Source organism: Oryctolagus cuniculus, chromosome 6 (assembly GCF_964237555.1).
Source record: "Oryctolagus cuniculus chromosome 6, mOryCun1.1, whole genome shotgun sequence".
In the NCBI taxonomy this organism is placed as follows: Eukaryota; Metazoa; Chordata; class Mammalia; order Lagomorpha; family Leporidae; genus Oryctolagus; species Oryctolagus cuniculus.
Window position 1 is genome coordinate 53,546,196 of NC_091437.1, and position 23,413 is coordinate 53,569,608.

A 23,413-nucleotide genomic window follows, 5' to 3' on the forward strand; every position below is an offset into this window, starting at 1 on the left:
TGGGACACCTGGCTGAAATTCCAGGCTCCTGGATTTGGCCTGGCCCAGCCTTTTAGTTGGGGACATTTAGGGATGTGCAGCAGCAGATATAATATCTCCTTGTCTCTCTTTGTCAGTCTGCCTATCAAGTAGCTGAAAATCCATTAAAAAAATGAAAAAAAATCCACAACATGAAATCCAAGAGCACTGTTGAAGAATACACAGAGAAAAAGGATTTTTTTTTTTTGCCTTAACACATGGATCAAGGGTAGGTGGTATGAGGGCTATTAGGTTAACATAAATCTTTCTTTAGGAGTAAAGGTCATGCATAGAAATTCTGGGAGAAGGCTTCAATTTTTCCAAGACTGATCCAGTTTGATGTTCTCTTAATAATGCATCATGATTCTTAGGCAGAAATTACATGGCTGGACATCTGGGTCTGCTGAGCTTAGATGTCTTGGCAAGGAAAACAGCTCTCTCCGCGGGCCTTATGAGAGCCATCATGAAAGTCATAGCAGGAGAAGGAATAAGGAGTGCTGGTTAGCCACAGTTTGAAGAGTCACTTTCCTGATTACATTGGCAATTTTAAATACAGGGAAGAAGTCCAATAAAAGGAGGAAATACTTTCAGAAGGAAAAAAAAATAACCCTATATTTAAAAAATAATAGGGACTCCTTATTGTAGATCTCCATTACAAGTCATCTAAGGGCATGAGCTGTTGCCAAAATCCTGAGGGCTCTCAAACTGGAGAGGCAAATGATATGTCCACATCAATTCCTGTGGCACACACATCAAGTACTCTCAGCGAATGCCCAGTGGATGGCACACACCCGTAAAACAAGGAGCCATCCACATTAACTGTAATTGCACACCATGTGCTCTGAAAACCACCCACAAAAATATCACATTGGAGTGACAAAGGGAAAGTCCTCATTATCTTTATTAACTTCCTCTTAGGGAATTAAAGGAATAACAGTGTGTACAGCCATTTACTATTTTTCTTAGCTTAACAAACACATCAAAACCAAGCTTTGTTGAATCATGACAAATTATAGAAACAAAGGCAGAGTAGACACGCTTACAGGACTTACGTTTTAGCTCTGCTTTAAGGTATTGTTTGGTTAACAGTGGAAGCCCTGGACTCAGAACCCATATTCACAAGTGTGTGCTCCTGAGCTGGTAGATCGACCTTCTGGGCCTCAGACATTCCACTACAAAACACGAATAACTCCAATACACATATCAGCGAGCTTTTGTTAGGAATTCTATGAAAGGGTGTGTACAAACCCTTAACATATGCTCAGCACATGATCAATAAGAGATATTAGCTGTTCTTACTGTGTTCTCTTTGTGCAGAGTAGCACTCAAGTACCTCCTTGTTGAGCTGGCTTGATAGTTAATGCCTTTCAGGAGAAATGAAATGTTGGTGCAAGGCAGTCTCTTTTATGCCAAAGGTTCGTTCCTGAAAAGATCTCATAATTCAAAATTGACATAATTCAAGATTAATTTTGCCATCATGAGAAACAGAAAGGAATTGGAGTGAATTCTCAAGGTGCTTAAATCTGTACTTGCTATAGCTTAGGGGATGATCCAGTGGCCATGTCACCACAAGTTCTCCACCTCCCCCTATTTTTTTTTTAGCCCTGTTACATAAGACAATTTTGTAATCTTAAAAGTGTAGCTAGGTGGCCGGCGCCGTGGCTCACTTGGCTAATCCTCTGCCTGCAGCGCCAGCACACCGGGTGCTAGTCCCGGTTGGGGCACCGCGTACTAGTCCCGGTTGCTCCTCTTCCAGTCCAGCTCTCTGCTGTGGTCTGGGAAAGCAATGGAGGATGGCCCAAGTGCTTGGGTGCCTGCACCCACATAGGAGACCAGGAGGAAGCACCTGGCTCCTGGCTTTGGATCGGCACAGCGCCAGCCGTAGCGGCCATTAGGGGAGTGAACCAATGAAAGGAAGACCTTTCTCTCTGTCTCTCTCTCACTGTCTATAACTCTCTCTCTCTGTCTCCCTCTCTCTCACTAACTCTGCCTGTCAAAAAAAAATAAAATAAAATAAAAAATAAAACTAAAAAAAAGTGTAGCTAGAAGGGAGTTGCTTTTTATTTTCTCAGCATCATCTACAATAATTTGTAGAGTGCTTTGACTTAACGTCATAGCCTGGTGTATTATGGTAGTTGTTTGCCCTCATAGCATTCATCAAACCCAGAATATAAACACCTCTTTCACATTATTAAACAAGATTTAAAGTTTCAGTGAGACTGAATACTAAAATAGTAGAACAGTCATCTGTCAAATTGTTCAGAAGTTTGGACACTTGTAAACAACAATTTGATTCATCTAATGTTGACAAAGGATAGTAGGTATCTTCCTTTACTGGCCAACATGCCAACAACAATTATTGTAATACTTAACCCATTTCCCCTACAGTTTCAAAATAATGCAGTGATTGATAACATTAAAAATTGTTGGAATATTCATTTATTTCAGATTGTATCTGTATGGCATGTGTTTTCAGAACATATGAGGTGTTTACAAATTGTTCATGGAATGTGTATATTATGAAAAACTATATGTGAATTTCCAAATCCTTTGCAAAAATATTAATTTATCTTTTTAAAGCTTATTTAATTATTTATTTATTTTGAAGACAGATCCATAGAAAGAGTGAGAGAGAAGAAAAAAAAACATCTTCCCTCTGCTATTTTACTTTCTAGATGCCCACAATAGTCAGAGTTGGACCTGGCCAAAGCCAGGAGCCAAAAACTCCATCAGGATCTCCCATATGGGTGCCAGTGAATCAAGTATTTGAACCATCACCACCACACTAGCAGAAATCTAGATTGGAAGCAGAGGAACCAATACTGACCCTAACTCTCCAATGTGAGACATAAGCAATCCAAGCAGTGGTTCAATCCCTAGTATTACTATACCTGCCCTATAACCTTACCTTTAAATTTTGTTTTTCCATGAACCTTTTGAAGTTTCTTTGTATCTTTTTCAAATTTAGCTAATCAAACTAATCATTGAACCATGTCCCATTAGTAGCCATGACTACAGAAGCCTATCATAATGTAGGCCTCATATAAATGTAGGTCTTAGTTGCCTGTAATTAATTTGATACAGTCTGCAGACACTGTCATATCGCCTGTTAATGTGCCAGCAGCAACCTAATTGTTCGATCATGTTTACAAATGTGACTTTTATCCTAGCAGTGTTAGAATAGAGCTCTAATTGCCTGCTACTTCCTATCCTGTGAATCTTCATGAGATATAGAAGTGAAAAATCTCTTTTCTGTACCGTTGACATGCACCTGTGTCAGGAAAACTTCCTCCTGGTCCCTGAATTCTATAGCTCATTCAGGAACATACATATTCCTTGCTAACTCTTCTATCCATATTCTCAAATAAGGACCCTAAGTCCCTTTACATCAAATTCCTTTGGTACTAACATAGTTCCTAAAAGTCTCCAACAGTGTAGGCTGGCCTGTCTCAGAGAATCACTGATTAGAGGGGTTTTGAATCCAGAACCGTAGGATTATAGTGCTACATTCGCCAGTAAAGTTGGGACATGATTAAGAGAAGGTGCTTGTTTAACCCACAGAAGAGAATCACCTTTTAGAACTTTTCGAGTTCATTGGTGCATTTCCTTCTTAATTCGTAGTGCCAAAGGTTTAAAATGGGCAATTTGCATTTCCTTGTTGGGTAATTATTCCATTCTTGTTCCTCTCCCTTGATCTTTTTTTTTTTTTTTTTTTTTGACAGGCAGAGTGGACAGTGAGAGAGAGACAGACAGAAAGGTCTTCCTTTGCCGTTGGTTCACCCTCCAATGGCCGCCGTGGCCAGCGCGCTGTGGCCATCGCACCGCACTGATCTGATGGCAGGAGCCAGGTGCTTCTCCTGGTCTCCCATGGGGTGCAGGGCCCAAGCACTTGGGCCATCCTCCACTGCACTCCCGGGCCATAGCAGAGAGCTGGCTGGAAGAGGGACAACCAGGACAGAATCCTGCACCCCGACCGGGACTAGAACCCGGTGTGCCGGCGCTGCAAGGCAGAGGATTAGCCTAGTGAGCCGCGGCGCCTGCCAAAAGCTCTTTCTTAAAACAGATTGATCTACCATGTTCTTTGCTCCATCGAAACCTCAGTTTCTGTTAGTGTACAGTAGTTTCTAAAGCAATTATTCAGATAAAATACCATTTTCCAAAATATGTCCCCTGGAATGCTAATTCTATAAGATGCTATATAGAAAAAAAGTGGTGAATGAGGGTTTTGTTTTTGCATGCATATGGACAGTGCCTTATGTTACATTTCCTCTAAGAGCTCAGAAATTGGGGTTTTCATGTGAAAAGTTCTAAGCAGTACAAAGGCATCTTAACTTTGTTTAACAAAATCATTGCCCAGATTTCTCCTTGGTCCCAACCGCCTCCCTCTCCCCACTGCTTTCTTTGAGTGTAACATCTCTAGGCACACTGAGATAAAATAATTCTTGCCAGAGCCCCATCTGACTGTACTCAGCAAGATAGACTATGTAAGGCAGCACCTGTCCATAATGGGTAATGCCTAACTGCCATTATCTATAGTCCAAAATTAGCATTGATCAGATAAACTCTAGAGTGCTTGCATTTGTGTTCACACGTGTATATTTATCTGAGACAGGTGCCTCAGTCTGTATAGACCAGGCTTTATCATTATAATTGCCTGGTCATTGTTGAAGCAGCATCTCAGTAGCTACTATATTGCAAGTGTTTGTCTTTATTTTCCACCTTTCATATTATGCCTCTTATTTTATTTTTGTTATCTTAATTTTCTAAAGACTTCTTTGTGTTTTGCTGGCTAGCTGCCAGCCTTCTAAGAAGTGTGTGTTTTTAAATGTGTTTTTTTTTTTTTTTCCACACACAGAGAAACGCGCACAGGAAGAAAAGCTATCTCTAAAGTTGGCATAGTTTTACTTTTCAAGAACAAGTTCAAGTGGAAAGAAGCAGCACTATTTATTTCTCATGGGCATGTCCTTTGGCTCATTCTCCGGGAAAATCCTCATCCCCTCAGATCAAAAGCAGCTTCCAGTGAAATAGAACACAATCCACATTTGCCCACATTATCGCACGGTGATTTCAGAAATCTAGGCTTGTACCCATCTGGAGAGTGATAGCAGGATGCCCCTAGTTAGAACGGCTTTCAGAATCTACATGGGTGATTTTGATTCTTGTGCCTCATTTTCCTGTTTTGTTCTTCACTCTTGCAAAAGCCCCTATCCTCTGCCCAGCCTTTCCTCATTCACATGCACACACGCACACACACACACACACACGCACACACACACAACCACTCATCACCAGAGCCAAGTCACAAAGGCCAGGGTGGAAAAAGTGAAAGGTCACCTTCACAATGGGATTTCCAGGATTATTTAGATGTAATGAATAAAATTGCAAATTCTATTGAGGCTTTTAGAACTAATGAAAATTATCAATGTGTTACACAGCTGCATTTCAGTTTTGTTTGTCTGAGCCTGGAACAGAATAGATTTTATAAATAGAACTTAAATGTGACCACAGAGCATGCATACTAATCAGTTCATTTTAAGATATTGTTTTGCAATACTTTTAAGATGCACACATGCTGGGAAAAATTACTTGTCAGAGGAACAATGTGGAGCAATTTCTTACCAAAGTTGCTAATGGAACTACTTTTTCCTTTCTTTCTTTTTCTTTTCTTTCTTTTTTTTTTTTTTTTTGTGAACATGAAGTATCTATCATTATCCATCTTTTAGGTAAATGTTAAAATGGGAAAGGCTTAGAGAGAAGCAAGGCTTTGCTTCAGGAATTTCTGTAAGCAGCATGATTCATTTGTGGGAAAGTTTCCATTAATTTGGGAAAGGTTAAAATAAAGTAATCAAAATATCTTGGTAACACATGCTGAGTTGTACCATCTATTACTCACTCTCTCGGCCCCCTTAGAGGCAGAGGGACTTTTTTCCCCTGCCTCTAAAGACTGGAAGCCTGTGGGATGGAGTGCTAAGTGGTCCCCTACGGAAAGGATTCTCTATCAGCCACTGATTTCCTCTAAGTAGGCAATCCTATCTGAATAGTTCTGATACCGGGACAAGTTCACTCCTCTTTGCCAGCACACCCCCCTGCAGGAATACATTTGTTTCACTTGTTTGAAAGTAGAAATCCCAGGGGTGGTTTTGATGTGGCATGAAGCGCAAAGTCCCAGAGATTCCTGGAAAGGTGAAATCCAGAGGCTCTGTTGGAAGAGGAAAGGTGACTGAAATGAGAGCTGCACTTCCCCAGTCATTAGCAGAAATGAATGTGAAATCGTTAACACTCCGATGTATTTGAAAAGCCCAGGGTGGCCCCTGTGAGGCTTTGTCTCCTTCATTTACCAGTGGGTCTCATGAAGGGATTCCAAGTCCGAGGACGAGTAGAAACAGTGAAGTACAGAGTGCTGAGGAATCTGTCATCCTACAGGGAAGAGAAATCATCTGGGAAATTAAAATCCATGGAAAATGATGCCATCACTGTTAGTTGTCCACCACCACCCAAACTCTCATGAAGCTGTGAACAAGGCAAGAAAATAGACTTATGCATACCAATTTCACTCCAAATCAACCCAACAAATACCTGTTCCGTGTCAGCTATGCACAAAGTGTTATTTGTGTCTTTCCCAAGCTCTGTGGGACAACAGCCACGGCCTATGGCTCAAATCCAATCCACAGAGTCTTTTCTGTACTGTTCTGAAGCAAAGAATGTTCTCATCTTTACAAAGTCCTGGCAGAGGAAGAGGGAGAGAAGTCAGTAATGAAGATTGCAAAGAAGAATGAAGAATGGTGAAGAAGTGGTGCAGGAGTGCCAGAGATGGCGTATAACCTCTAACACCTAAAACATCTGCTATCTGACCCTTCACAAAACGATATTGGCCCTATGCGGTGCAAGGCTTACTGATGAAGAAAATATCCTGAAAAACTGCACAGTCCCTGACTAGTTAAATGCTATTAGAAGAAAGTAGAAAATAGAAAATATTTATGCAGTAGAATATACTTATGTAGTAACAGTACCAGACTGGACAGTGTTTTCTTCCCAAGACTGCTACTATTTGTGGGTTGAAAAGAATGTTACGGGTTATCTAACACCAGTTTTCCAAAAGGCATTTCCCATGTGGAAGTATACAGAATGATTGTAGGGGTACCTGGAAGAACAGGTTTTTAGTTTAATATACCTAACATACTAAACAGATATCCCAGCTTTGGTCGCTTCAGATGAGGCTGAAGTTATTGGCTAACTGTATGTATTTGTAGAGCTGTCTGTTCAAGTCCTTTGCCCATTTTTGAAATCGGATTGTTTTGCTATTGTTGAATTGTAGGTATTCTTTATGCATCCTGGATATCAACACGTTATCTGGATATAATAAGTACTTAAGTGTCCTGCATGTCTTTTCATGGTTTGATAATTTATTTCTTTTTAGCGCTGAAGAATATTCCATTGTGTCAATGAGCCTTGGTGTATTTATCCAGTCATCTACTCAAGGACAGCTTAGTTGCTTCCAGTGATTTATAACTATGAATAAAGCTGCTATAAACATCTGTGTGCAGACTTCACGTGAACACAAGTTTCCAAAATCCCTTATTAGACGCGTGGTTTGCAAATATTTTCTCCCATTCCATGGCCTTTAATGCACAAAAGTTATAATTTTGATGAAGTCTGGCCTAACCATTTTGTAATTGATTGTAAGTTTGGATCTTACAAGGCTTTCGACATTGTGTAGACTGAGATCCAAATGATTTAAGTTAATTTATTCAGAGCAGAATAAATGGAAATATATGTGGTAAGCTTTAAAAAAAAAGAAAAAGAAAATAATATAAATGATAGTAGATATGTTAAATTATGGTAAATATTAAGGAGGTTTGTGAATGACTACCATCTAGAAAACACCAGCACTGTGGCATAGCGGGTAAAGCCGCTGCCTGCAGTGTCAGCATCCCATATAGGCGCCAGTTCAAGTCCTGGCTGCTCCACGTCCCATCCAGCTCTCTGCTATGGCCTGGGAAAGTAGCAAAAGATGGCCTAAGTCCTTGGACCCCTACACCCGCCTGGGAAATCCAGAAGAACCTTTTGGCTCCTGGCTTCAGATATATGCAGCTCCAGCCATTGTGGCCAACTGGGGGAGTGAACCAGTGGATGGAAGACCCCTCTCTCTCTGCCTCTGCCTCTCTGTCACTCTGCCTTTCAAATAAACAATCTTAAAAAAAAAAAAAAAAACACCAAATGTAGTGCAATTTATTCCCATTCTATTTTTCTTTTCCCTTCCCCCCCGCCCCCCAGGCAGAGTTAGACAGTGAGAGAGACAGAGAGAAAGGTCTTCCTTTACTGTTGGTTCACCCCCCAAATGGCCGCTACAGCCGCTGTGCCGCGCTGCGCCCATCCAAAGCCAGGAGCCAGGTGCTTCCTCCTGGTCTCCCATGCAGGTGCAGGGCCCAAGCACTTGGGCCATCCTCCACTGCACTCCCGGGCCATAGCAGAGAACTGGCCTGGAAGAGGAGCAATCGGGACTAGAACCCAGTGTGCTGGCGCCGCAGGCGGAGGATTAGCCAAGTGGGCCTCGGTGCCGGCCCCACTATTTTTCAATTGTGATATATAAGATTCTACCTACATCTTAAAACCAACAGAAACACTCTTTTTTTTTTTAATTCTTTGAGGTTCTTGATTTTTTTTGCTATTATTTATTTGAAAGTCAGAGTTACACAGAGAATGAGAGGCAGAGAGAGAGAAAGAGAGAGGGATCTCCATCCGCTGGTTCACTCCCCAGATGGCCACAATTGCTGGAGCTGAGCCAAACCAAAGCCAGGATCCAGGAGTCTCCTCCGGGTCTCCCATGCAGATGCAGGGGCCCAAGGACCTGGGCCATCGTCTACTGCTTCCCTAGGCCCCAGCAGAGAGCTGGATTGGAAGTGGAGCACCCAGGACTCCGGCGCCCCTATGGGTTGCCGGCACTGCAGGTGGCAGCTTTACCTGCTATGCCACAGCGCCGGCCCCAAGGCTCCAACAGAAACTCTTAAACATCCCTGATTATAAAACAATATATATGCTTTAATTAAATATACTATTAAAATATGCCATAAGGAAAATTTAAGTTCCCAATATCCTTTTTTCCAGAATTACTCACTGCTAATCTTTTTGTGTATCTCCAGATCACTTTTCTAAAGAGATGACCACATACTTAATATCTGGTATACTGAGGGCATGTTTTTTTTTGTTGTTGTTGGATTACAGATATTTCTGATCTATTATCATTACTTGCCTGTGAATCACATTTATATTATTTTAAAGACAAACAACTACATACTAATTGTAATTCAAGTAAGTGCATTCTGGGAGCAGGGTGCCTACTGGGAAGCCATCTCTCCATTGAATCCAGATACACAAAAAGGTTGGAAAGCTAAATGAGTGATAGAGCATAGCTCACACTGTTCTTCCTTACGTTCCTCATTTCTGCCGAGGCTGCAAGTTAACCTGCAAGTTTCCTCTAATTGCTGACAGCTTGTAGTCCCTGGGTAATGATGAAATGTACCACCTCTTCCAGAAGAGTTGCTGCTTCTCTTTAAACTCTTCTCACTTCGCATTCAGACCAGAGATTCTCAATCTTGCTAGATGACAGTTTCTTTTCAGACAGGGCAAAGGATGTTAAGATGCAGCTTCTCCTGCCACCACCCACAGGCCACTTTGACGTAACACTGGCAGTACTGATTGCAGGTGATATACTTGAATCGGGCACCAAGCACTTGTTTAAAAAAGAACTTATTCAGAAGTATAATCCACTGTGAGTATAAGCTTATAGAGTCATACCGTGTCCTGTACATGTAAAATATGTGTTCACTTCTATACTACTTCACAAGCTTTTTAAGTGTCTACAAAAGTGTTCTAAGTGTGTGGTGGCACATCCCCACTGTAGCACAACTGCATTAGGAGTATGACTGATTTATCTTTGAACCTATACATGTTTTAAGCCTTTCTCAAAGAACTATAGGCCAAAAATATGGCTAATATAAACATATAGAATGTATAGAATTTAAGGTCAACCCACAACAAACTAAATCAATGATGATTAAACTAACAGTCAACCATAATCAAAATAACAACAGCCACTGCAAATCACCAGTAAATCAAGTCGGTTCTGACAGCAGATTGTAAGGACAATGCCTTGCCCACAAGTTGTAACCACAGCACAGCCACATGTGCAGCGTGCCCTTGGCAGAAGAACTGAGGCTTGTGTGGCAGGCTCACCAAATGCGAGCGCTCCATAGAAAAAGTCTAGAATTTTCTACCTTGGCAAGAAAGTACCGAATTTTGATGACCTTAACTCACTTTTCTCCTTCTAATCCCTCTCTCTCTTCCTTAAGAACCCTGAGACGTGGGAGGGACTTCTCTTCCTTAGCCTCCAGGGGGACCTCTGGATTTTTACATTCTAAACCTCCATGGGTCTGTCAGAAAGTGGGGAGCTCAGCCATTACCCTGTGCCTTATTTGGCCCAGAGTCTTCTGCTGGAAATCCCAAGGTCGGGGAGATCATTGTGTAGTGGCTAGCATCTACCTCACCTGGGTCACACCATTATTTTCTTCACCTGTATTTCTTTTTCTTTTTCTTTTTTTTTTTTTTTTTGACAGAGTGGACAGTGAGAGAGAGAGAGAGACAGAGAGAAAGGTCTTCCTTTGCCGTTGGTTCACCCTCCAATGGCCGCCGCGGCCAGCGTGTCGCGGCCAGCGCACCGCGCTGATCCGATGGCAGGATCCAGGTGCTTCTCCTGGTCTCCCATGGGGCGCAGGGCCCAAGCACCTGGGCCATCCTCCACTGCACTCCCTGGCCACAGCAGAGAGCTGGCCTGGAAGAGGGGCAACCGGGATAGAATCTGGCGCCCCGACCGGAACTAGAACCCGGTGTGCCGGCGCCGCAAGGCGGAGGATTAGCCTAGTGAGCTGCGGCGCCGGACACTTCACCTGTATTTCTTAATCAACTAGTCACTACCCTCTTTCTTATACGGCACCGAAAGAAAGGAAGTGTCCTTATAAATATAAATAAATAGATATAAATCCTTAATCACTAGATCTTTTCACACAGACCACATGGACTACTAAAGAAATATAGATAATATGTTGAGAATTTCTGACTTCGGCTATTTCAGAAATGGCCACCAGGTGTTGTTTCCTTATCACTGTCCCATTATCTGCCCAAATGCACTCTCATCCTTTACATCAGCACCACATAATAGGTAAACTCCTCTGCAAGACAAATGAGGCCCAGCTTTTGTCTATGAGAATTTGTCTCCCAATACACTTTCCAGATGACATGTTTTTCACAATGACAAGATTTCCTGAATAGTCTGAGCTCCTTTGGTCAGCCTGAAATGTTCTCTCCTTCACCACCATCCAGTAATCTCAGGCTTTGCCCATTTGCCTAATTCTTAATTACCTTGAAGACTCTGCTCAAGCACTTTGTTCTGCTGGAACTGTCCTGATCCCCCTTCTGCTGAATTGTCTTGTTCCATGTTCGCATACCATGCTGGATATACCTCACTTCAGGTGCTTATCAGAGTGTATTTTAATTTGGGGTTTACTTATCTGCCTTTCTCACAAGACCCTGAGCTCTTAAGTAAAGTGACTATATCTTGTTCATTGCTGTATTACTCAAATTTAGCACAGCCCTGGCACCTAGCAGATTAGCAATAATTGCTCAGTTTGATAAATTATTCTCCTTAGGATGGCAATTTAAAGAAATTGTAGTACTCAAAGTGGTAGATGCAGCAACTGACATAGCTCTAATATTTAGGAAGCACTAATATTTAGGAAGCTGCTACATGTATTATCTCAGTTAAACCTTACAGCAACCCTGTAAAAAGCTGATGCTAGAGATAAAATGATTAGGCTAAGTTTTCAAAGTAGTAAAATAGAATTTCATCCTCAGTTAATCGGACTCAAAACCTGTGTTCCTAACCTCTAGCCGCTGTAGGAAAATGTTACAGGCTGTTCCTGTTTTGTAAATCAGTGCAGCTACTAATTACTGCCAAGGGCTGCAAGTGACTGCACCACAATTCAGGTGTGGCCAATGTGATGGTGTTCATAGGCGGGGCCTTTAAGAAGCGTTTTGGGCATAAGGGCCCTTCTCCCCTCACCGTGGGAATAAGACCTTTATAAAAGAGGCTTCAAGCAACTTTGTTTTTATTTATTTATTTTTTGACAGGCAGAGTGGACAGTGAGAGAGAAAGGTCTTCCTTTGCTGTTGGTTCACCCTCCAATGGCCACCGCTTCCAGCGCGCTGCAGCCGGCGCGCTGCGGCCAGCGCACTGCGCTGATTCAATGGCAGGAGCCAGGTACTTATCCTGGTCTCCCATGGGGTGCAGGGCCCAAGCACTTGGGCCATCCTCCACTGCACTCCCTGGCCACAGCAGAGAGCTGGCCTGGAAGAGGGGCAACCGGGACAGAATCCGGCGCCCCGACCAGGACTAGAACCCCGTGTGCAGGCACCGCAAGGTGGAGGATTAGCCTAGTGAGCCACGGCGCCGGCACTTCAAGCAACTTTGAGCTTGCTTGCTGTCCCTTCTTCTACCAGGGAAGGGCATGGCATTCCCTCTGCCCGCAGAATGCTGCCCTCGCCTCTGAGACGAACCTGCTGAGGCCTTGAACTTGGACCACTTTTCTTGCAGAACTCTGAGAAGCTGGTTTCTATTCTTTGTACGTTACTTATCCTATGGTATGTGGTAACAGCACGAGCAAACAAACCAGTAGAACCCAGTGTGATGGCCATAGACTTGAAGCAAAGTGAATGTGCACTGGCCATCTCCACAAGAATCCTTGCTGTGGGAAGTCCATTGACTGAGGTTCTATACACTCATACTTGTCTCTCAGCTTTGCAGACCTTGGAACACTTGGTCAACTTCATCTAGAACAGATGCAAGCCTTGTGTAGCTATTTGAAAGTGGATAGCTTATTAAGGCAAAGCGAGAGAGGTGAGCCAAGTCTTTTGTGAAAGATCACCACTGGTCAGTCTTCTTGGTGGCCACATACTCTCTGAAGGTAAAACTTCTTATGGGCAATTATTACAACTTTATAGGAGCTTTATTCTGGTTATAATTAGGGAAACAGTTAATATTTTAGACCGCAAGACTTCTCATCCCTCCTTAGGCTATTAAGATCAGTGACTTTGCCTTTCAGCTTCCATATAATAAATACATGAGGCCCATGACTAGAAAGGAAATTTTATTTAACTCTTGATTCTTCCTGAATAGTTTCCTGGGGACTGTATTATGGCTGTGTATATGATGTTAAAATAATACTTCCCAAAATCTGTTGCATGAGTTCTTGGTGAGTTTGCTGTGAAGGAGGTGTTCCACAGTACAATCCAATTTGGGAATGGTGAGTTAAAATAGTTCAGCAGGTTTCCTGTTTTACTGGAAGCTTGTCAGAGACCTTTCAGAAGCTATGTCCTGTGATTTCTAAGAAGATGATGTGATTTGGGAAAAACTTAACCAGACTTTGTAATTTTTATTTTGGTCTCACTAGCATGCTCTAGAAGAGTGCAGAAATTATAGGATGAAATTCTTCATTAGCAAAACTAAATTTTCCTATTGCCTATTTTCCTTTGCACCCCCAGGTCTTATGCTGATAGATCATATAAGGATGGTTTTGAGTTGCTTGAAGTGTAATTCGTGATCAGCTGTATTAGACTCCTTCAAAAACAAGATTTATCTATTTATTTAAAGCAAAGCAACAGAGAAAGAGGTCTTTAGTCTGCTGGTTCACTCTCGAAATGGCTGCAGCGGCTGGGGCTGGGCCAGACTGAAGCCAGGAGCCTGGAACTCTATCCAGTTCTCTCACATAGGTGGCAGGGGCCCAAAGTACCTTTCCCAGGTCCATTATCAGGGAGCTGGATCAGAAGCAAAGCAGCAAGGTCTCCAACCAGCACTTGGATATAAGATGGTGGCATCATTGTACCACAAAACCAGCCCCTGTTAGAGGCTCTTTGCCAGTCAGGAACTTTGTTTGCTGTATAGTAGAGGAAGTTGCATTTAAAAAAAATTTTATTTTTTGAAAAATGGTGAAAGAGGTGGAGAGAGGGAGAAAGCTTTCATCGGCTGATTTACTACCCAGGTGGCTACAACAACTCATGACAGGGTGAAGCTTGGGGCCAGAAACTCCATAAGGGTCCCACGTGGATGGCAGGGGCCATGCATCTCTCATTGCTTTCCCAGGTGTGTTAACAGGGAGCTGAATTGGAAGCAGAGCAGCTGGGACTTGAATAGGCACTTCAGATACCAGGATTGCAAACAGTGGCTGAACCCACTGTGTTACAATGCCAGCCCCAAACATGTTTTAATGGTCATGTTTTGTGCCATTCAAAACTGTCTATTCGTGTTCTATGAATATGTAGAGGGTTGAAAGAAAGTCAGGACCTCTGTTAGTGAGTGTAGTCAGCAGAATTCCTAGCAGAAGAGATAGGAGGTAGGCTTGTGATTAAAGGTACCTGGTCTAGGATAAGAAGTCAAGGGGGACAGCTTACAGGGGCTGAGCATGAGCAAAAATATGGAAGCAGGCATGAAAACTTACCCAGGCAAAGAGTAACCACTGGCTTGACAAGACTAAAGTGATGATGTGCATTCCAACAACCAAGAAAGGTAGGAAAGGTAGATTAGTGCTAGATGCATTATTATCAGAACTTCTAAATGCTTGAAAGCTTGGTGTGTCATTCAAAATATAGAGACATGTTATTGGGTATCTAGGGTTCATAGATACTGAGTTCCAATTGTCATAGCTCTTCATGAAAAAGAAAAAAAAATAAAAATACAGAAGCTTAAATAGTGGTGTGATAGAAAGTTAAATATTTGCTTACCCAAGTGCAGGTCAAGCATGGGTCTCCTGAGCAATACTTGGAAAACCCAGGTCTCAGCCATAAGGATGAAGCCCAGACATCAAGACCAGAATCTGAGGCAGGCTGGTGTTGGACACTGCAAACTGCCTGGTGTCATTGGTCGCCTTCAGGTTTTCTGACAATGATACTGAAAAACCTGCTTCAGAATGGACTGTCCTGCTGGCAGCAGGCAGTATCCTGGAGGCTCACACATTGCAAGACAAGATTTTCCTTCATTGTGAGATGGTTAAGGCCACAGATCACGGGATTTGGTGGCTGAGTTTGCATCCTGGTTTCTCTAATACCAGCTAACCATTATATGCAAGTTACTGCATTTCTTTTAAGTTCCCAATCCTTCATTTGGAAAATGGGCATGTTGTAGTCTGCTAGAGTTGCTGAGTGCTAATGAAGCTTTTAGTAGAATGCCTTGTCTAGAGTATTGTTCAGTAAATGTTACATTACATTTTGATATTATCTCCAGACCTCCGAAGGAATTCAAGAATCTTCTTCCTACCCTTAGACAAAGGCAGACTTACAGAAACAAGAAAAATGAAGTAGGTGTAATTGTTTGTCCTTGGCAAATTAGTTCATTTTCTTATGTATTTTGCCATGACCAAAAGTGTTAAACACCAGGCAGCATCAGCACTGGTGAATTTGGTACAAATGTGACCATTACCTTTTAATCCCAGGTTGCATAGCTCCTGCTAGTAGACAGCACATATTTAACTTGCTTTAATAAAATGCAACATAATAAATATATTAGTAAATGTTAGAGTGATTTTTTTTGTATCTGAGCACAGAAGAGATAGTTGGTGCATATTTTTATATATTGTCAATACATCTGTTTTCCTGTTTCTTCTGTAGGGCCATAATACTTATTAATCTCAATATTTCTAATGTTTTTTTATTCTTGGCTACTTTTCTGACATATTAGTTCTTAGCAAGAAAAAAATGACTCAGTAATAGTAGACATGAATTCCACTATCTTTTCACAGCTCAGTAGGTTTAGTAATAGATAATGGCATAATTACTTTTTGAGTTTTAAAAAATCCAATTGGAATGCCTGCAGGTATATGTACATTTATTTGGTTGGGAACTTATTTTTTTAGCATAATTCATTTACTGCACTTGGTGTGACGGGTCCAAATGAAACCACACATCCAGAGGAAATTATTTTTTAATACAGACTCATAACCCAGATATTAAGAATATGCCTTTTTTTTCCCTCACCCAAAGGCAGTAAGGCAATTTTTCCCCTCAAACCCATTACCACTGTCCATCAGGAATATTTATTCTTTTCCTTCTATGATTTACTCAGTTTCTATGGTGCTGCTCTGTGTATTGAGGGGAGGCACAAGAAAGCTCTCTGCACCAATCATTCTTTCATTAAGGGAAAATGTACTGAGTACCTACTTTGTACCAGGCAGTAATATTAGCACTGGGAATACAGCTGTGAATAAAAAGCAGGCAAAAATCTCTACTCCCTCCTGGTGCCATCATTCCAGAGGTATTACATTACCCCATCTCCTCCACGCAGTGGCTAAAGGACAGAGTTTTGGGGGTCTCCCTCATGCTTGAGCTTAATAAAACTGAAGCTGAGATGCATGGCATCATGGGCCAGATCTTTTCTGACTACCCACTCATTTCTTGTGTATGCTAAGTTGGAAAATAGGAAGGGTTGGAGAAACCAGGAAACCCTGGGCCAGAGACAAAGGCGTTTTATTACGACGAAGGTAACCATCAGAGGTGCATCCGAGCACCCCTCAGGTAATGCAGTGGGAGTGGGCACCTGCATGGGCAGTGGAGGTATTGTACAAATGATTGTCATAGATTTAGGAGGCTGTAGTCTTAGATAAAGGATTGCTGGCAAATAAGCCCATCCTCCCTTCTTGATGGAATCTATTACATCCCAAGGAGGTAAGCATCTATCTTCAGTGTCTCTGAATGTTTTATAAGAGAGTTACTATCATCTAATTTTCCTTTTCAGGCTGTCCGCCGATGCAGACGTTGAAGACAAGACTGAACTGTGTGGGTCATTAATGAGTGAATGTGCAGGAACGCAGAGAGTCGTGGAGAAGCATCTCCCAGTACTGTGCAACTACAAGTAGAACGTAAGTCCTGTAAAGAGGGCTGATAGCCTCTTCCATATGCCTATAGGCATGTGGGGTATATAGTAGGTGCTCAATACACACTAGCTAAAGTGATGTGTAAGAATAGTTTTGAAAGTGATGGTGATGATAATGTTCATGATTTCGCCTTTTCAGAAAGCACTTGGTCTATTTTAGGTTTAAGACAGAAACACCATAGACAGAATTAAGTGACAGTCTTATAGCCTATGGACTTTTGCTCAAAAATATTTCAGATTGAGACACATTATGTCATTAATTTACCTAGGATAAAATGGTTCCCCAAATTTGTGGGATTTTTTCCCACTTATTTTGTGGTTTTATTTTGTTGAGGTGGTCATGAGCACTACACCTATAAAAATGCTCAGGCAAACTTAAACAAGGACAATTAGAAAACGTTAAATATTGAATAACTATGGGAGATGTACAATGTACAATAACTTCAAAACAGAATTTGTTCAGCAAAGTAATAATACAATCAACACCAAAAACAAAAAAACTTAGAAAAATACCTTTTTGTTAGCCTGTCTTTTCTAGATGTACCCCTTTTAATCTATTTAAAATCTATTAATATTTCATAGGATACATATGCAACAGAATGTACTTTGAAAAATATAGCAACTGCTCGATTCTCTGATATCCACACACTATTTTACTTTCAAATTTCTGGTTTCACCTATGAACCTGAATTCTGGAAACTTGAAATTTAAAGGAATTCTCAATCCAGGGAATACTTTGCTCTCTTTTACTGTGTGTAAATGATGTAGAAAGGCAAAAGGGGTAAGAATGGCTTTATCAAAATCACAATTACTGATCTGTGCAAGTATATAGTCTTAAAAGGAAATTGGGCGACTTTGTCATGTTTGTAAGATTCTGCTACCTAGGAATGAAGATAACATTGCAGGGGCTCCTCACTGCCTTCTCTGTTTTTCTTCTCGTGTGTGCAAGACTTCCACGCAGTCAGGCAGTATTTGCAGCTTACGGTGGCTGGCTGCAGATGGAGGGAAGTTTGTCTTAAAAAGTGTCTTTGTAAGATAATGAAATCTTTTCTAGAAGTCTGCAGAAGACATTTCATTTGGTCTTATCAGCTAGAAGAAATGGCATTTGTGTTGAAAGAAACTGTCAGAAGGGAAGGCAGGCCACCTGATTTGGTCCACCCAGTCATCATTTATGGCTTGGACAGGACCTGTCTCCCCTGAAGACATGGCCTCCCTAGGAAGAATGCCAAATAGCAGGACTCATCAGCAAGAAAGTAGATGGAGAAAGGCTGTTGGTTGAGCTATTGCTTATGCATGCATGAGTCACGCCCTGCACAAAGCCAGTTGTGATTAGATTGTATATTTTTAGCACCCTGCAGTCCCATTACATAAACACAGAAGCCCTATCTGATGACCTACTATTTCTCCTTGTGTTTACATGGCATGACAAGTGAATATTTTTCCTGAGGGGTACGGAGATATAGAGACCATTTCTAATAGTTTGCTCAAAATCCCCTAACTAGTATCAAATTACTAAAATCCAGAAGTGCTAACTTAGAGTGCCTCCTCTCCATACAAACACTCTTCAATGAAAGTTCACGTACATACTTTACATGAAGGGTGTAGGGGTAGAGGTGAGGTGGGAGTTCCTCATGGCTTTAAATAGATGTCAGATTTATAAATAGGTACCTGTGTTTGCTTGTGTAGTTACCCAGTGGCTTCAGCCAAAGAGCACAAGTTGATGGCAGCCGGTGCTACCAGCGTGAGCACCTGGCCCTGCGCCAGCCCTTCCAGCTAGGAGCCAGTGTGAAATGAAAGCAACTCGTTTTGACAGCTTTGACAGAAGGTGCTACACACAAATTACAGTTTGTTCAAAAATTAACTACCAGATTATTAATTTGAAAGAAATGTGCATAGCCTAGTCTTCCCCCTTCTAGATCTCTGGCTGAGCTTTCTTGTCTGTTGATGCTGATCCCTCTGCTTCCTCTGGCTCCATCACATGTCACTGGAGACTCGGAGTCTTTGCCAAGAGAGTCACAAGTCAGAGGAAGCCAAGCAGGCTTTTGCTCTTTTGAAGTTTCCAGCGGCTCTTGGGTATTTCTGTGGCTTTTTGAGCAACTCACTCAGTTGTGGAATTCAGGCTGATCAACCTGCGGACTTCAGATTCCTTACCTGTTCCAAAAAATTAACTTAAAAGGTCAGAATAAGTAGATTGGAACTGACAATCTCTGGGGAACCTTTATCTCTCATGTTAAAGGTAATAAGTTATTGTTAAATACATGAAAAGATGTGTATTTGAAAATAAGTTCCTCATACTTCTGTGTAATTCTCAGATAACTTGATATTTTATTGAGCAGTCTTTGAGATTTTATTGACTGTTCACGAAGCACTATTTTTGTATGTTATGGTTCATCCATACTACTTTGAGACCTTCTCTTTTTTTACCTAGTAATCGAGGATACTTTCGCATTAGTTATCTAGATGTACTTCTTTCTTTTGAATGGCTGTATACTATTCCACTGCATTGTTATTTTGTAATTGGTCCCATCTCTTAACAAAATACATTCACATGATTTCCAGTGTGGTTCCCACAGTGAAAACAATTGTTCTGAAAACCTGTATGGGCACATCTTTCGACTCTGAGCCATATATTTTTGCAGGATCATTTCTTCAGAAAGGAATTGGTGAGGCAAGAGCCCAAGATACCTCTCAACAACTACTCAAGATGTAGGGTCACCTAGGCAACCACCTCAAACGAGAGCTTAGCTTGGAGTGAGAATTTCTTCCCTATGTGATGGCCTGAAAATTAGCAAATTTCTGGAATGGCACTTCTGATGGATCTCTTTTACTTCGTATCCAACATGCAGGTCTAAAATGACTGCTCTCTTGCTCATTTTTATGGGTGATAATGTGTTCCTCCCACCCTGCTCTTCTTTTTATTTCACTGCAGCTATAACAAGCACTCACAAGAACAGCAATCTAGGTTACCTGAAAACCATTTCCTTGCTAACTTGGCTCAAAAAACTAAGCCTTGAGATAGAATTGGAAAGCAGTCACTCATTCGTGGTTATGTGAAACTGCTTTGGGGCATATCATTAACTTTGCCTCCTTGGTTTATCTGTTTAAAAATAGGGATGCAGTTCATTTGTTAGGCATTAGCAGATGACTCCTAGGCCTTGTTAGGGTGAACACACTCTATCATTCTCCCTTTGCACAAATGTAAAGCACTTTACTTCAGAAAAATGCTAAGTGAATGAGATGCTTAATAATAATAAACAAGTATCTTAATGCTCTGTGATTAGCACTCAGTAATGAATAGTGTTTAGACCTCCTTGTTTCTGTCAAAAAGCCATTTTATCTGACACAGAAATGGACTAAATTATTTGATATGCATTAGCTATGAAAAAGACCTCTTGCAGAACTGGATATTCAAGTTGGTGACCCTTCGGAGCTGGAGCAGCAATTAGGCATGTTATCTGTTCCATTCATACCCCAAAAAGAAAGGATCCAATAACACAAAGCGGAGTACTTTCAGATTCAAGATACTCTCACTTCAGTATTGATTCACGGGACCTCTCCAGACACCCCTTACCCCCCAGTTGTCCTCGGTAACCTCCACTCACCTAGTGGGTCTCAGACCCTGCAGGACCAACTGCAGAGCAGTCATGTGCTTGTTTTTAACATGTATCCCTCTGAGAATTCTGAAATCATCCAGCATATGAGAATCTCTTCCCTCCTAGACCATGGATCTGAAACAGTCACAGGCATACATGCACAGGAAGCTTGTTAAGACCTAGTTGTGACTCACAAGAACAAGGGTAGGGCCTGTGTTCTGCATTTCTCATAAGATTCCAGGTGTTGTGGTTCCAACTGGCCTGTTCCCTACACTTTGAGCCCTACGATTAAACACCTGGGAAGCAAAGCGCCGTCATTCACCATTGACACACAGTGTGTCATTCAGGGCTTGAGCCCGGCACGTGTTCCTTTGACAGAATTCATCAATGTCAAATAAGGGATGGTGAGACTCTGGTGATGTTATTTAGTCATGAACTAATACTGAAATTATTTCAGCATGGGCTTTTTGCTATGAATGTGTTGGTTTTAACTAAGGGTAGTTGTCCTAACCAAGTGTTCACGTCCAAAGGCAGCTGTTGTAGGGGCTTCAGTTCTCTTTGAGAGCACCAGCGTGGTCTTGTTTAGAAGCAGAGAAGGTAGAAGGAATATCATTGAGCGTTCCATGACATTGAAGAATGTGCATTGATAGAATACTGTAGACTTACTCACTGATACTGAATGAGGAATTCAGAGGGAAAAAAAGACTATTTTCCCAGGTACTATGTTGTCAACTAGTGGGATATGCTAACTCGGTGGTTAGCAAAATCCCATTGAGAACACCTGACTTCATCAATAGGTTTATGCAAGATAGTTGGAGAACTTTAAAGAGTGGTGTCTCGGCAGTGGGATGTAGGACTTCCCTGTCCTTATATGGTAATAAAAATCTGTGTGCCAGAGTAACCTCACTCTGACACTTGTTTTCCTCATAACTTGTTGATGGCGTGAAGAGGTTATGGCTCATATAAAACTATCAAATGCAAGTTGCCAAATTGGCTCAGGCTGGTAGGCAATAGGAAATAGCTAGGTTCAGTTCACTGCCATCATTATATTTGATCTGTCCACATACATTTAAAATAATTAAAGTGATTCACAAAGGGTTATGCAACTGACATTGGCAATGTTAAATTGAAATCTATATCCGTGTAATGCTCTTTATTTCTTTAGAAATCCTTGACAGAGAAAGGTAAATGGCTTGCAAAAGACTTAAATTTTACATTTAGCTTTTTTCTCCTTAGGACATTTCACATTTGGGTAGACAGAAGCAAAAAGGGTCAAGAGCTGGCTTTGGCCCAATTATATTAGGTATGTGTCCTCTCAGGTTTGCAGGAAACTTATAATGGTTCCAGCAGCTTCTTCTCCAGTTCCCAGAGAAGAAAGGCAAAGATAAGAGGTAATGAGTTGAAGTAGAGAAATGAACATGGCTCCAAATCACTCTCGTTTTTTCCAACCAATTGAAAAAGAACAAATGTTGATTTGAATGAAAACTTTTGCCTGGGAAAGCACATACTGGAACTCTTAGGAGTGTTTCATGCAAAACAGAAAAGTAATAGTAGTAATATTAAATGCTGGAATATAAGATGATGTACTATTAACATGTGTTATTAAATATCCGATATCCTCTTTTTGATTGAATCCTGACTGATAAATGAGGTGGTATTCAGACAGAATGTAGAAAAGCAAAATAATAAAGTTCTAATTCATGTTCTAGAAGACAAATTTCTTAGAAATCGATAGTATGTTAGAAGTTCTTGTCTGGAGGGTTGGTGCAAGGCATTTGGAATGACTGTGCAGAGTATAGAAGTCCTTTGTGAGTGGAACTTGCGAGAGAAGCCCCCAGAGAGGGTTTCCTTCCCTGTGGGATTCAGAAGATTGGCAGATACTCGTGTGAAAGCACAATCCCATGGGTGCCAGACCAGGGAATTTTAAGGTTCACAGAATAAAATACATGATTGCTTTCCCAGGATTTACTGAATTGCATATAGTGTAGACAAAGATGATGGACAGGAGTATGTTTTGACCATCAAAGTGTAACTTCAGCTTTGGTGCTACTCAAATATATGAGACATCCCGTAACAGAGGGACAAGGCTCAAAAGACCAGGAGGCAGACTTGCTGCTAGTTACTTTGGCTCATAGGATTTTTTCATTCTTCAGTTAAACCCTGGCCTTGTACAATTAGGTCATTCTTGGTGAGTTAGGCGCCCACTGATCTCATCAGTGGAACCAAACAGAAATGACTGCAGAGTGGCTCCGAGGATGCAAGCCCCAGCTCTGGGACAGGGGTTGGCACATATTTACTGAGATTCTGATATGTAAGTGTCCACGATGTACATATTTGAGTAACTTTGTGCCTTTGGGTTCTATTACAACTATGTGCTGGCAGCATGGAAGCAGCTGCAGACAATCTAAACAAATGAGTATGACTGTGTAGCAATCAAACTTCATCTACTAAAGCAAGTTGAGAGGGAGTAGTCCCCTGCTCTGTGGCAATGCAGTGTATGTCCTTGACTTGTTCTGTTTCTTGTAGGTAAAAGAAACATCTTTCATAGTAGACCTGTCTTGATGAATTCCTCTTTAAAAGTTTAGCAAGTCTTTCTTTAGTACTAAGTATGTGGACTGCACTGCATTAGGTAAAGAACTTAAGGGGGAGGTTAAGGGTGAGGAAGGAAGGAAGGGTAACAGCAGTTTGCTTTCCCAAAGTGGCTTAAATCTCCCTAAAGAACACCAGCATTGGTAACCAGGACCAGTAAGGAAGGGAAGGTTTGCATGGAAGGACCAGATATACAAACTGTGTGTGTCCATTTTGGTACAGTCCAGGGCTCTGGTAGCAC